Source organism: Zalophus californianus, chromosome 1 (assembly GCF_009762305.2).
Source record: "Zalophus californianus isolate mZalCal1 chromosome 1, mZalCal1.pri.v2, whole genome shotgun sequence".
NCBI lineage: Eukaryota > Metazoa > Chordata > Mammalia > Carnivora > Otariidae > Zalophus > Zalophus californianus.
The window spans coordinates 205,309,188-205,324,442 of NC_045595.1; the positions used below are offsets into that span (position 1 = coordinate 205,309,188).

The following is a 15,255-nucleotide window of genomic DNA, read 5'->3' on the forward strand; positions in this document are numbered from 1 at the left end:
AGGCTCTGCCCTACAACTGGTGCTTTGGGAGGAAGGAAATCATTCAGGGCGGAAAATTTTGGAATTGAGGTGAAAACGTGTCAATCACCAGTTTTGACCTGCTGTCCTGAGAGCAGGGAAAATCTTCCTCAATGACTCCCACTCACCCCTTACCCTGGAGATCTGGGCTAGGGTCGTGGGGGTCTGGAGAAGTAGGAGAGACAGTTCCTGCCTGCCTGAGCCTTCGAGGCGAGACTGTTGCTCTCGGAACCATGACTGGAGATGGGGAGGAGAGGGTGCAGGTGCTCAGGGCTCGGGATGCTTGGAAAGCATCTCATCAGTTAGGTTTCGAGGTCTGGATGATCTCACAGCACAGAGGGAAATCTTGGGTCCGTCGTTCCCAGGAGCCCAGGACAGTCAGGGCATCAGCAACATGCACCCCATTGGCTAACAATGAGGCATGGCATGGGGAGATGGTGGAGTCCCAGGGCCCAACGGATGGGCTCTGGAGGAGAGAAGACGGACCAGCTCGATCATTGGAGGGGAAAGAGGGGGGCAGGGAGGTGCCCTGAAGAATGGCAGGGTCAGGGGGAGGCAGGGGTGGGTGTTTAGAGGTCAGAGGAGGAGGCAGGTAAGGCAGCAGCCTTAGTGGACCTCAGTGCTCCAGCCTCCCCCCACCCCCACCCCTCGTCTGCTTCCGTTTGGTCATTTTGGAACCTGGATGGCTCAGGGGAGGGATGGAAACCTCATGGCCCAGAGACAGGCCAAGGCAGGACCAGAGAAGGAGCTGAGAAGCCCATGGTTAAAGTGATTTCAGTAGGAGCAGGTTTGGTTTCTGTATCCGGTCCTCCTTGGCCACCAGATGGCTTGAGGGGGCCACATCTGCTTTCTCCGCCACCATCCTCTGCAGGCCATGAGGTCAGACAGAGTGGCCTCAAAGAGGAGGCTTCGCAGGGCCACCCCTGGCCTCCCAGAAGGCCACGGGCTTAGCAGCGATGCCCCCTCCCATGGCTCAGGGTCTTTCCCTGAGTTGTCACTCAAGGTCACATGGAAGGGGTTCGAACCCCGGGCAGGAGGGAGCGAGCCGGAAGTCCCCAGGTTTTCTATCCCTCCTTGCTGCTTCCGACGCCTCACTCTGCTGGCTGCCTCGGAAAAGGTGTCCTGGGGGAAGCTGGCTGATGGGCGCAGAGAGAAACCAGGGCAGTGGAGTTCAAAGTGATTTGCTCTGAAGTCCCAGGCCTCAGATAAAATAAGCAGCCTGCACATTTTCCCCGCCGTGTCTCTGAGGCTGAAGCTAAGAGTCAGCAACGGGACTTAGCCCTTAAGCCGGGTTTTTGGAGCTGAAAGGATGGGGACTGCCTGTTTGTCGTTGGAGGGCAAGCAGAACGGAGTGACCGTGGTACCTACATGCGTCCCGGCTCAGGCGAGAGCCTTGCTTACTGAGAAGGAAGCGGAGAGATTCGTTACAAGCCCCCAAGACGTGACAGGTCCACGCGGGAGGAGTCACTAGGTGCTAGCGAGGGGCCTACTGTGGGGCCCCCCTTTTCTGGCAGAAAAGCGTGGCTTTCATAACTCTGGGAAACTCTTCCTTGATTTTTATCCCAAGGGCTTGCACATTGTGTGGTTCCATGCAACACTAGTCATTTCAGGGTGGCTTTGACTGAGTAATGACCCTTCACAGCCATCAGCCTTGAGGGCTGCTGACTTGGACCCAGAAGAGGTCCTGACCAGTGGCTGCCTCGGGTCAGGGTCTCTGGAGAGCTGAATCTGCAAAGGGTCTGCAGATGTAAGCGCTGGTGGGCCCTTGTGTTACAAGGGACTGGAGGGAGAGAGTGGGGCAGAACAGTTTGCTGGTTCATCAGCGAGTAACACCGAGCTGGGGAAACGCTCCCCTCTGCTTACTGCCCCAGCCACTCAAATGTCAGCAATGGAAGGGGAAAAACAAGAAGAGAAAACCTTTCCTGCACAGACCCCATTGGTGTGGAAAAAAGCTCGGATTTTGGCACTGGTATGGGGGCTACCCGCCACCCCCCCCGCCCCTCTGACTCTTTCTTCACTCTGTGGCTCAACCCCCTTGGTAACTGTGGATTTATTCTCCAGCAGGCCCAGAACTTCTTGTTTGGCAGTGGGAAATTCTCCTTCATAAGAGGGCTACTGTTGGTATTGTTTGTTTGTTTTTAATTTCCAAAAATAGGGACAAGTTTATAAAATGGGGGGGGGGGGACGGACAGGGAAGGGGGGGGAGGAGAGGGCAAGGGAGGCAGCTGACCCCAGCGTTTCCCAGTCTTGCCTTGGCTTCTGCCTGGCTCCCAGATCCCCCCACCTCCTGTTCTGAACGTGAAAAATAAGCCGCCCGAGCCGCCTTGACTGGAGATGTGTCTAACAAGGCCCTCATTGTCTCAGACAGGTGTGAGATTGGACTTGATCTGAGGCCAACACCTCCAGTACCGGAGCCAGCTCCGTGAGCTGAAAACATGCATCAGCCCTCCAGTAATACCACTGTAGCCAGCCAGAGTCTCAACAATTTAAGGCTTAACACACACAACATAAATCAGTGGAGGATGGACCAGCCGACCGGCAGCTTCTTGGGCGGATGCCTGCACACCGTCTGCAGATCAGACCCTGCCTGTTTGGGTTATTTGAGACCTTTTTTGGCGGGGGGGGGGGCGGGGTGGGTAATATAAAGATGAGAAACTGGGTGGAGCAGTGCACAGGCACACTGGTGTTTGCCCTATCTTGTTCCAACAGCCCCTCTTTCACATAAGTGCTGTTTTGCAGGGACTGCTTGGGAAGGTTCACTTTGCCGTATCCAAATACTAGGAATGTGTTCAGGCTGGGGAGGACGGGCAGGAGAGCTAAGCTCGTGCGTACAGGAGCTGGCTGTGTGATCTTCAACAAGTCACTTAACCTCTCTGGGCTCCCAGTGTCTCCTCGATCTAATGAGGGGGCTGGCCATCTCATTCTAGCCCATTCACTCATCTCCATGGTTAGAAGTTCGGAGTCTCTGTAAAAACTGCCCAAATCAGGGGAAATCAAAATGCTTGGGGGAATGTTCGCAAGACCGCTGAATGCTGTGTTTCTGAGTGGATCTGTTCCTCTGAGCCAGAAAAGGCCATTTCACAGAATTTCCTTCATTGCCTCCTCCTGTGGTCTGTTCTTTAGAAACTTGTGCTCCTCAGACCACTGAGGCCAGCCTCGAGAGCCCTGCGAGGCCTGGAACTCAAGCCCCTGGGGCTGTGGTCAAGACACGTCAAGACCGTGCGCTGTGGGAGGTGAAGACCAGAGGACAGGTCCACATCGCTAGTTAGTGCAGGGTCTCAAGTCCCCACTTCTCTTGATTAACCACTAACTAAGTTTCACGTAGGAGAGGTGACAACCAAGTCACCGGGTCTTAGCAACCGGAGAGAGCCCAGAAGCCACAAACATGTTAGATACAGTGCCTCTGAAAGAGGGGCATTCGGTTTCTGCCCATGAAGGTCCCAGGGTAGATTCGGCCTTGCTGTCCGTGACCCTGACTCTGAAATCACAGCAATGGTCGTCGTAGGGATGCCTGTCTCTGGCCCTAGTTCCCCTGTCTGCATGGCCACACACTGTTCAGGGAGTAAATGCAGAAGTTGGCAGCGGGGTCCTGAACCGGGACACAGGACCATCACTCAGCACCAGTCCCCAGCACCCCCCACGGCTCTGCTACGTTCCCACAGCTGTGGCTGCCTGGCCCCACCCACCACACTCCCACACCTGTCCACAGCCCTGCTTTTGGCCCACCAGCAGACTTCCAGGGCCCGGGCCTAGGGGCGAAATCAGCCCAGGGAGGTATTTACTTAAAATCACACAGGAAGGTGAAACTCGGTTCAAAGACATCCTTTTGCAGATGGTTCATTAAAAATGCCGAAGAGGCTGACCATTCACATTCTCTGAATGTGTCCGATTCATGCAAGAAAGGGACGGGTCGGGGTTCATCTCTGACTGCTGCCCACGTGGGCCCTCTGGCCAGGGAGTGTCCTGTCAGCCTCTCTGCAGCCGTTTGCTGTCCCGCAGGGGGCAGGGCTGAGAAGGACAGAGCGTGGCCTTGAGAGGGGTATTCTATCCTTGCCTTTTTGAAAAACCCCTCCTCCTGAAGCATGGAATTCAGCATTTTGTAAATGGAGGCACAAAGAAGCACACGATACAGAATCCAACCGTGGGGGCCTACTCTTTGAGGAGACAGAGTACTTCTAGAAAAAGGCCATGGATGGAAGGCCAAGTGCGGTGTCACATCCTAGTGCATGTTTCATATTGACAGGAGAGACTATATTCTGTGGCCACCTCCTAGGCAGAGGCGGGACAGGCCCAAGACCGGGAGTTCAGGTCTGCCTCCAACTGGGCCAATCTCTGTCCTTCCCCGGGGCCTTGGGGGTCTCATGAGGAAAATAAAGGGCTTTGAGCAATGATGTGTAAGGTCCCTTTCAACTCTAACAGTTTACTATTCCCATCTGATCTTGCAGAGCAGGGGTTATGCGTTTGCCTGTTGGAGTTCCCCCAAGGAAGAGGAACTTGACTGAAGACACTACTAAAACCACTGCAGGGTGACTGTCCTGCAAAACGAGGTGTGGCTCATCTGACAGGACGGACGGACGGATTATAACACCCTGGTGAGACTCCACTGTCCCCCGTGTGGGTACAAATGAACAGTAAGAGTAAAACGAGTAACATCGACCATTTACTTAGTGGGTGAAGTGTACCAGGCTCTATGCTAAATACCTGAGGAGAATATGCCTCCATCCTTGCAGCAGGATCCTGAGGTAAGAGAAAAAAAACCCGTGCGATGCTCATTGCGTGCCAGGCATCCAGCGCATACACGTAGGAACTCACTTATGCTCACCACTCTCCAGTGAGTCAGGTCCTATTTTTACCATGCCCATTTTACAGATGGGGAGCAGTGGTGCAAAGCATTTCAGTGATTTTCCCAAAGTCATATAACTACCCGAGCGGCCAACCTGGGATATGAATTCCAAAGTCCATACCCATTACCCACCATATCAATTTTAGTGTTAATTGATAGATCCAGATTCTGCTTTCCTCAGAAAGTGCATTCTGGGGGCTCCCATGTTTTTCCCGAGTCCCATTCTGATGATAAGGTGGGAGGAACAGGTGTATCCTGACTGATGGGATGGATGGATGGACAGAAGAAACGGCGTTCTGTCTGGACATGTCCAGGCCGCTGTGTCTCCCTCGGAGGGAGCCATGACTGACCCGGGAGAAAGTTTGAAAAATAAAAGAAATTCCTTACAGACCCTCTAATGTACACCCCCTCCCCCCCAATTGCCCCCTCCCCCAAGGCGTGAAAGAATCAAATGAGGAATTCGGGAAGAGATTCTGGAATAAGAGTAACAAGATTTCCTCTCCCTTCCACCTGAATTGGCCATCTGTAATTTTGCACAAATTCAATTTTAAAGTCATGCTTTGTAATTTGTAGAAAATCATATTAAACAGATCCACGTCTGGCCAATGACTTCTCTCATTTAGCAACATATGGTGCCTCGGAAAGCCCGATCCCATAGCAAAACTATTACCAAAAAAAATAAAGGGGGGGTGGTCTTTTAATCATAGGCAACAGAGCAGAGGTGTTCTCGGACATCCCTACTGGCTTCCCTGAGAATGTGAGGCGCGACCGTTAATCTCCAGGAGCTGCAGCATCGAGAATTACAGAATGTTAGCGTTTAAGACCACGTCTCTAATCGCTTGTATGAGATGGGGGGACCTGGCTTGGCGGTAAAGGAGACCGCGGACCTGGTCCCACGGCGGCTCGGCGCCCGCGCAGGCGCAGCAGGCAGGACCCACAGGACCAGGTCGTGCACCTCGTGGGGGTGGCAGGCAGTGGGGATGAAAGGAACCAGCAACATCAGTCGTCTCTGTAACTGTGAGCTCTAACTACTTTGTTCTATAGACACCATCACAAACATACGCTGCAGGTTCAAAACCGAGGCGAGGCGAGGCGGGGCGGGCGGGGGGGGTGGGGAATAACTGCACGTTTCAAACACTCATGCTTTCACCCCTGCTATACCAGCCCTCTTGGACCAGTGAGAGCCGCACGGCTGGAAACTCAGGCAATGACAGGTCTACATAGCCGGCAATTTACAACATTGTACGGATGAAGATTAACAGACCCCGAGAGAAGCGATCTAAATAAACCACTTAACGGGCAGAAATGGCAAGTCGAGCCCTTGAGCTTGTGCTGACTTTTACAGATATTTTAATAACTTTATCATGTAATTTGCCATCTGATCTTGCAGAGAGATGCGCTAATGGAGTGTGAGTGGCCACACAGCGCAGTAACCCCAGGAGACTTAATAAAACCACCATGTTCGCTTCCTGACCTGCGACTCCAAAAAGCGCAGTTGCTGGCCAGATTATTTCCTCCCCCCTTTTTACCTTGAGATGTCCTTTTATCCCCCATACTCCTGCCAGTAAATATGTATGGGTAGCTCTCCCAAAGATGGAAGGAAGAATTGGCACAGCCTAAGCTCTCTGGGTCTTGGATCTGGCCTTGGGATGACTCAGATCGAACACATAAAGCTTGTAAGTAAAGAGACATCCTCTGCGGGAATCAGCAAGTTACAGATCTGGGAGACTTAACTGTCCCGGATGGGTGAGCTGCTCTCTCACCCAGGGTGGTGCCAACTCACGGGCCTTCCCTAGCGATGCTCCGCCTTTAGACACCACTGGCGGCCACGCCCAAACCCCAGGGCTGAAGGATCACAGTGCTTCCTCTCCCCATCCTCCCAGCAGAACTGAGCTCACCACCACAGTGGCCCAAACCTAGCTAACCACACTGCTCACGCTGCTGTACAGAGGTGTAGACTCAGCGATGTTGGGCGGAAGAACCAAGATGGTGTGCCGCCACGAGCACTCTGCGGTGTGCGTTTTAAAGCTCAGGGTTCGTGGCCACCCGGTAGTCTCTGGGTGACATGAGATGCCTTGGACAGTCCTCTACCACCTCCTCCCCGCTCTCGCTCACACCTCCTCCAGCTGGAAGAACAGGCGGTTCCATCTGACAGAGAATCACCTTTACAAAAGGAGTAGTAGGGGCGCCTGGGTGGCTCAGTCGTTAAGGGTCTGCCTTCGGCTCAGGTCATGATCCCAGGGTCCTGGGATCGAGCCCCACGTTGGGCTCCCTGCTCTGTGGGAAGCCTGCTTCTCCCTCTGCCACTCCCCCTGCTGTGTTCTCTCTCTGGCTGTCTCTCTCTGTCAAATAAATAAATAAAATCTTAAAAAAAAAAAAAGAGTAGTAAACTCTTGCTGTGGATCACAATTGGAAGATGTTTTTCAAAATCTTGAAACAGATATTTGGAATGTTCTAGATCCTAAATATGACCCTAAGGCGTCGTGAATAATGATGGTGCCCAGGACTGTGGCACTTGAGCCCGTGTCTGGAGGAAATGACTGTCTTTTCTGCCCAACCTGTGGTACTCACGGCTCATTCAGGGACTTGGTGTCATGAGACCATTTGGTCTTGAAACTGCTGATTTCTTTTAAACATAAATGTAATATTCCATGCCACGTAGGACAGCGGAACTGGATAATACCTCAATCTGAAGACTGTCTGTAGCTCCATAATTAAAAATCAACTGGATAAGAAGTACTACCTCCCTTTCTCCCCCCCCCCGTCAATCCTCAGGTGTGCACAAAGAAACAGAAAATAAACACGATTGGCCAATGTTTGTTTTTAGGGTGAGTTCCGTACTATTTTTTGAAATTATTTTGTTTTATTTACTGTGGTTGGTAACTGAATCTCTGGTATCAAAACATAAAATGTTCTGCCAGAAAGAGATTATGGAAGAAAGGTCTACGGAAAGAAACTGGGTTTGTCAGTGAAGATTTTATTTACAGGCGTTTTGCAATCCGTACCTTTAATCTTCATAACAATTGGGCTGTTTTACTGCTTTAGAGGCCATTGTTCAATAATAAGAAAGCTGCTGTGGGGCTAAAGCTTTGAACATAAAATGCAAAGATACAAGACAAATATGCATGGAGGTGGCCTTCTGAGAAGCCCTCTGCCTCTGTACACTTTCCCCCAAAGGTCTGGCAGTGGTGCCCCGAGGGCCAGAGAGAAATAAAGGAAAGGCAGAAGTCACCACAGTTCCTCAGCATTATTTAAGTCATACATGTGGACTTTTACAGAGCCCTAAAATAACTCAATTACAGGGGGCCTGCATTTCCGTTCCCTGCTGTGAGGAAAAATAATGCAAATGAGTAAAACCAACTCGGTTTGGGGAACCACCCCTTATGAGAAAGCATTCCTACCTTGCGCTCCTACAAGCATGTGAAGTCTGTTCCTCCCTTGCTACCAACTTTTGGTAAACTTTGACACGGACTTCATGGCCGTAGTCAAAGTTTCTTCTTTCAATATCCAAATTTGAAAGGCTGTCTTTGGGTGATTTGTAAATTTGGGATTATGAGGTATGCAAAGTGAATCACCAGCCTTTCAAAATGGGTGTCCAGTCAACAATGCCTTGCTGTAAAGCCATTTTTAAAAAGGCAGCTTGTCCAAATACGACAGTGATATGCCTGGCTCTGGGGAGGTCAAATTCTTGAGTCCATCCCAACCGGCACAGAAGATTCCTGCCATCTTCTGTGCCCCTGCTTACGACCCTGCACAATGTCATGAGCTATGGGGGGCTAGGGCAGAAGGCACCCGGGCCTCTGTCTGCTGGTCTGCTTTGCTCCGGTGACCACAGGGCACAGCCTATTTTTTTTTCCCTGTTGAGCACTGCTGGCCCTCTGGCCCCATCTGCATAGATGCTCTAGAAAATGTTAAGAAATATTTGATCTCATTTAAGAAAAAAAAATCATACATTTTCCTGCCTGGGAAATAAAAGTACCATGATAGTGAGTTCCGGCAACGGTGGGGTGAAGTGCTGGTAGCCAGAAGAGGTGACCGAGGCATTTAGCATGAGCCACCGAGCCCATACCGACCTGCCCGTAATATCTGTTCTGGCATGGGGGACATAGGAAAGTTCTTTCTTTCTTTCGTTCTTAGATTTTATTTATTTATTTGACAGAGAGAGACACATCGAGAGGGAACACAAGCAGGGGGAGTGGGAGAGGGAGAAGCAGGGAGCCCAATTCAGGGCACAATCCCAGGACCCTGGGATCACGACCTGAGCTGAAGACAGACGCCCAACAACTGAGCCACCCAGGCGCCCCAGGAAAGTTATTTCTAGACTCCTCTGCTGCCTCCTCTCCTTTCTACCTTGGTATAATTGCAAGGATGGTGGTCCCCCAAAAGGTGTGTCTGTGTTCTGACCCATGGAACTGTGAATGTGACCTCATTTGGAAAAACAATCTATAGATGCGATTGAGTGAGACGAAGTGAGATTCTTCTGGTTTATCTGCTTGGGGCCTAAATCCAACCACAGGTGTCCTCAGAAGAGACAGAAGAGGGGGTGACACGTACACAAAGGCCAGGCGAAGATGAAAGCAGGCACGGGAATGATGCAGCCACAAGCCAGGGGATGCCTGGAGGCACGCAAGGCTGGAAGAGGCAAGGAAGGACACTTCTCTAGGGTCTTCAGAGGGAGCCTGGCCCTGCCGGCACCTTGATTTTGGACTCTGGCCTTCAGAACTTGAGACCGTAAATGTCTGTGCTTTTAAGCCATCGAGCTACAGCGGCCACTGAAAATGAATACACCTGGTTTGGTGATGCTGAGCTTACCAGTTAACTAACAGTTTTAAGTGGTGTCCACGGGCTGGCGCTATGGCTCGCTGCTTTGTGGTTCACAGTGGCCCTAGGATATCCAAGCATTAACTGTTACTCCCATTTTGCACATGGCGAGACCAAGGCTTTAAGAGCTTAAGTAACTAAGGCAATACATGGTGCGGGCCAGGTTTGGGTCTCGGTGGCCTGCCTGCGGAGCCTTCACTCTCAGTCACTCTGCGCTCTCTTTCTTGGACATTAGGTTTCCAGCTTAGCTTTCCTGCTGATTAACTGTTGATACCAAGTAAGTGCTCCAACTGCAGTTGTATTAAAAATTTACTCTCCTGAACAAAAACCCTTTGTCGGGGTGTGTGAACCCTTCTTTCTTGTAATTAGAAAAGATCCCCACAAGGCATTATCAACATGCTCGGGAAAACACGGTCCGGTCACCTTGAACGACATCCATGAAAACATTTGGTGTGAAAACGCAGTCCCGCTAAAATGTGGTTGATGATGACTGGGGTGCTGACAGCCGGCCAGGTTGGCGGCTCCTTTGAAGGGCCGGTTTATTAAGTACTTAGCTGTGCGGTGCTTGTAAATACAGTGCAGGCATTTGAGCAGTGCTGTTCAAGGGGGTTCTGTTTGGTAGCTATGCCTCTCCATAAACAGAGCGCGAGAGTCAACGTCAGGCTGGCTTCCACGCCAAGCACGGTTAAGTAACTCACAGGAGTGAGTGGAAAGCAGGGGTGACAGACACAGGGCGGCCACATCAGACTCAAGCCATGAAGGCACAGGCAGACTAGGATGCACAGGCTTTAGGGCCTTTTTTTTTTTTTAAAGGAGAAAACAAAGCCTTCACTTTCTTCCCATCTTACTTTCTCCTTTTCCAAATATCTACGATGCCATTCATTAGCATGAGCTTTTCACACTTTCCCTAAACCTACAGTTTACATTGCACCAGCCCAGAACACAGAAAACATGAACTGAGTTCTCAATTCCTGCTTCTAGCCCTATCAACTCTAACCCCTCTGCCTGCTTGGGAGGAGAGTGGACAGGAGAGGGTCGTGGCACCCCTCAGCTGGCTCCCACCCCACGTGTCAGCCCTTCATCATGCATCCATTCCACCCTTTTCTTTTTCCCTCCCTTCCTTACCCCTTGCATTTATTTATTTTGATTTATTCATGGGGACACCTGATCTAGGCTTGATGTCAATCGTGTAAGATTCTGTTGTCAACCTTGAAAGGCTCTCAAATTCTACCACACCTAGATAAGAGTTATTTTTAAATCATTCACTTTTCGAGTTTACAGCATGCCTTCTATGTTGATTCCTAGCGCCCTATTTTGCTTTGTCGTGTGACCATTAAAAGACCACTGGTAGATCTGTATGTGCTCATTTCTGGTGCCTGATGGTAGTCTCTACTTCCAAGGTAATCAAAGGGCTCCCATCCCCCCTTCGGTTTTGAACTTCTAAAAGAAGGAAGGAAGAAAGGAGAGAGAGAGAGAGAGAGAGACAGAGAGACAGAGAAAGAAGAAGAAGAAGAAAAGAGAAGTGCTATGCTGTTCAGTATTTTACTCCCAAGGCTGGAAAGGGGATTTCTCTGTCTTTTCTACAGGGAAGTGGAAAGGATTTTTTTTTTCCCCTTTTGTCAATGCATCTGGTAAACACTGACATAAGTAAGCCTGAATAATAGGGGAGGAACCAAGGCAATTCATATCTCAAAAAGCGTCACAGACAACAGTACCAGAGAACATAGTCTTTCCAAAGTAACTTTAACCTTTGGGGAAAATCACTATCAACACAAAGATCATTTGGAAGACAAAAATTGAGAAGGTGAATCTGAGATGTTGGGGTCTCCGCTCCTTGACCCTCAAAGCGAGGCACCCACACTCCTCAACGCTGATCAGAGGTTGCTTGGATTTGGACGTTAAGGAGGCTTTGGTCCTAGTGGACCCCAAGAGAGACTCTTCCATGCAGGAAGGCCAGGCTGCTGCCCCAGTTCAAGCAGACAGAGGGTAGCTGGGAAGCCCTCCTCCTCCCCCTCATCCCTCATTCCTTCGCGCTAGAGAGGCATTATTCTGAGTTAAGTTTTCTTTTGTCCCCAACTTGAAAAACAAATGTACATGTCCCCCCCCCCCCCCGCCATCCCCCAAAAAAGACAGCTTATCAAGGTGCCCACCACAGAGTCTGGCCCTAAGGTTCTCATTTATTAGCAACATCTAATGATAACAGACCACATTCAACACAGGCCCGCCAAGGGAATGCCCAGGCCAGTACTCCTCCCATGTCCCCTTTGATGATCGGGATTCTCTTGACGCTGGTCAGCCCTATGGCTAATTGATCCTCGATCCCAGAGAACCTGCCACCCTGTCCACACTGGCTCTGTAGCCCAGAAAGGTCTGGGTTTGAGTCCAAGTCTGTCACTTATGCTCTTGGAGACTCTGGGCAATTGTTAACCTCTGAAGTTCAGCTGCTCTGTTTCCAAACCACACCCCAGGATTGTGGTGAGAGCAGAATAATGCATACAAAAGGCTTGACCTGTGCCAAAAGCTATCATAACCGGTCCAGTTAAAGAGTTAAACCTCACGCCCTGATAGTTATGGCAACACACGCAAGAACAACAAAACTGGCCCTCTTTGTCCAGTTTTCTGCACCAGCCGATACCAGCCTGTCTCCATCTTCCCAGAAAGAGGGGTTCATGCAGCCTTAAATGTGGTTCATCATTTTTGGTAAATCGGGAGTCAAATTCCTAAAATTATTTGCTGGGGTTGTCTGGAGCCATCTCTAGGGGAGTGTGTGTGACCCATCCAGCATCAGCGACTTCATCTTGCTAGAATCTGTGCTGTCCCATCTTTTAAAAAGACACGCGTCCGTGTTCCTTCCCGTGATTGAACACGAATTCTAAAACCCGCCTGTAGAAGTTCGTGACGATGTCTTTCTTAACTCATCGTGCAGCCCTGACAAAAATGGCTTTCTATTCACTTTTAAGAGCTGGTGAAGGAGGAAGTTGAAGTTAACCTCAGCCCTTTTAATAGTTAAAACCTCAACAAATAAACAGCGGTTTGGTGGCATGGCAACCTGCCCCCCTCTTCCCTTACCCTGCTTCAGATAATTTGAGATGCCTATTTTGAGTGATTGTCCAGCACATCTGATTCTAGATAAATAGAGGTGTTATTCTAGAGCTGTGATTTCCTACTGACAGAGTTAAAGGGGCAGGCCTAACTCTCCGGATGAAGCCCCATCCTCTCTGTCAACCCACGATCCCTCCAAGCCCCCAGTTGCGGACGTTTCCCGAGGCTGAAAACATTCACACATCTGTACGTCACGCTGTAGCATGGCTGTGACTACCTTTGGGATATTTTTCTTACGACGATGGCTGCCGTCTCATAGAGAGCCATAAACACAGGCTGGATTTTTATATAAAGCATCTTCTTAAATATAATATGGAGTCTCTAGAGCTAAGCCAGGAAAATAACCATTTCCCTACTTGTCAAGAACAAAATGAAGGTTCTGGCTGAAAGAGACTTTGCTATTATCCCTGTTAACTTTCTAATTTCAGGGGAGAAAACATCCCAAGGGTCTACTCAAAATGTGACTAGGATAAAAAACCATTTTCTTACAGAAAAAAAAGAAAGAAAGAAAAAGGAAAAGCAGTTTTACGTGAATATATCCTGGATAGTTATTTTTAAAAAAGTTCCTACGATTTTACAAGTGAAGGACTGAATAGGCAAATCATATTTTGGAAAGGAAGGGCATCAGCAATATAGTTAACACATTCTTTCGAGCAGCAACCAAGCCTCTGGGGCACTCTAAAAGCAAGTTATTATTACTTACATGTTGCAGAAGTAAAAAGTTTTTAAAAGGAACAAGAAAGGGGTGAGGCTCTGTGTTAAACCCGATCCTTTACTAAGCATACAGTATTCCAAAGAGCTAAAGAATCCCCCCCCCCATTCCGCCCTGGTAATATCTCCACCCCCCCACCCCCCCACCCCCCCCCACCAAGAGCTGCTGATGGCTGAGGACAAGAATTCACTTACCACCCTCCCCGTCTTCTTTTTGGGAAAAAGAGCCTATCTGACAAGGAGGCAAATCAGATCTGATTCACTCCTCACCAAAACTGTCCGAAACAAAGCTGACTTAACGGTGACCATTTCGTCTTGCCGCCGTGTGGCTGAATCTTCCATTGCTTTTAAAAATGCTTTATAGTTTTGGTTCCAGTATCAGTAGAAGAAGGCAAGTCCCTTTCTTTATCAGCCGAGTAGGCAAAGTCGTCAGTTACACGATGAGAGAATAAGAAAATAGAAGGCTTCCCTTTGATGTTACAAATGGAGGCCTGAAGATGGCATAAATTAATTTAAATGGCCCTAAACACAAGATCAAGGAATCTCCTCGAGAATTTGTTCTGTTTGGAAGGAAAGTTGCATTTCACCCCTCACCCATCTCTCTCACTTAACTCTAGCCGATTTACCGCACACACTTGCATTTTGGCATTTAAAGAAAAATCAATATGCATATTTTGAACAAGTATTCATGATAAGCACCACAAAACTGATGATTTCAAGGAGGCTTTCTCCTAAATACACCGAAGATGAGTCCGTAGATGAGAGAGAACCCGCCAACATCAAGCTTAGGTTTCTGTTTGGAGACAAAGTGGCCACCCTACGGATGGGCCACTTAGCAGCTGTGTGCACAGTATCTGACAGGAAGCCTTCTCTGGGAACTTTCCACTCAAATAACAGAACCTCCCCCAGACACATAACTAGGAGAGCTTGTGGGATGAGCCATCAAACTCTGTGCAAGAGAGCATGCTTGCCTTTTGAGAGCCCCACATGTGCTAACCCCAAAAGTGAGCGACTGGTCCGGAAACCTTAAAAAACTCATGACGAGCACACATCCCTCGGTAGGACTCACACAGTGAAAACGCCTGGGGAAGCTAATTTCTGCGGTCCCAGAGGGCAAGTAGCATGTCCCTGGCTGGCCACCTGCCCTCTCCCCCAGATGTGTTGCTTATCTCTCCCTTTGAGTTAGACAGGCCTGCTACTTGGAGAAAGAATCTTACTGTGACCGTATCATACACAGCTGTGTCCTGCGCAGCACACAAAGAAAATGACTACATTTCGGAAATTCGAAATGGTATCACAGAGCAAATAATCATTGACGTCAGTGGTTTCTACAGTGCAAATGAACTCTGTGTATTATCTAATTTGGCACAGTGTGTTTTATGCAATTATTGTATTTTACAGTGTTTTTGCAATCGCTCGCTAAACCTGGGTATGTGTGTATGGTGTGTGTGGGGGGCAGTTCATCTGCATTCTTTACTGATGGTCCATTTATTTATTGTAAATAATACCTTTGATGTGCTGGCATCCAGACTTTCCTAGTATTTCTTTATATTTTTAGAAGAACATATATTAGATACAAACCCCACAAATAATCTGAAGACAACAAGAACTTGAAACATCCTGACTTTCACCTTGCTTGGGCAGTGTTTGTGTGTGTTCAAGCCTGCTGGGTAGGTAGGAAAACAACATAGCCAAGGCTAACTTTTAAAAAATTCAAGATATTATCTACATATAGATATACCTCTCCATAGCCCAGGTAC

At 49.2% G+C, this 15,255-nt stretch overlaps 1 protein-coding gene across 4 annotated transcripts in view; it reads right to left on the bottom strand.

The window, feature by feature from the left end:
* The window catches only part of RUNX1 (RUNX family transcription factor 1), a 247,844-nt gene that overhangs the window by 26,598 nt on the left and 205,991 nt on the right, over positions 1–15,255 (bottom strand). The window lies entirely within an intron of this gene.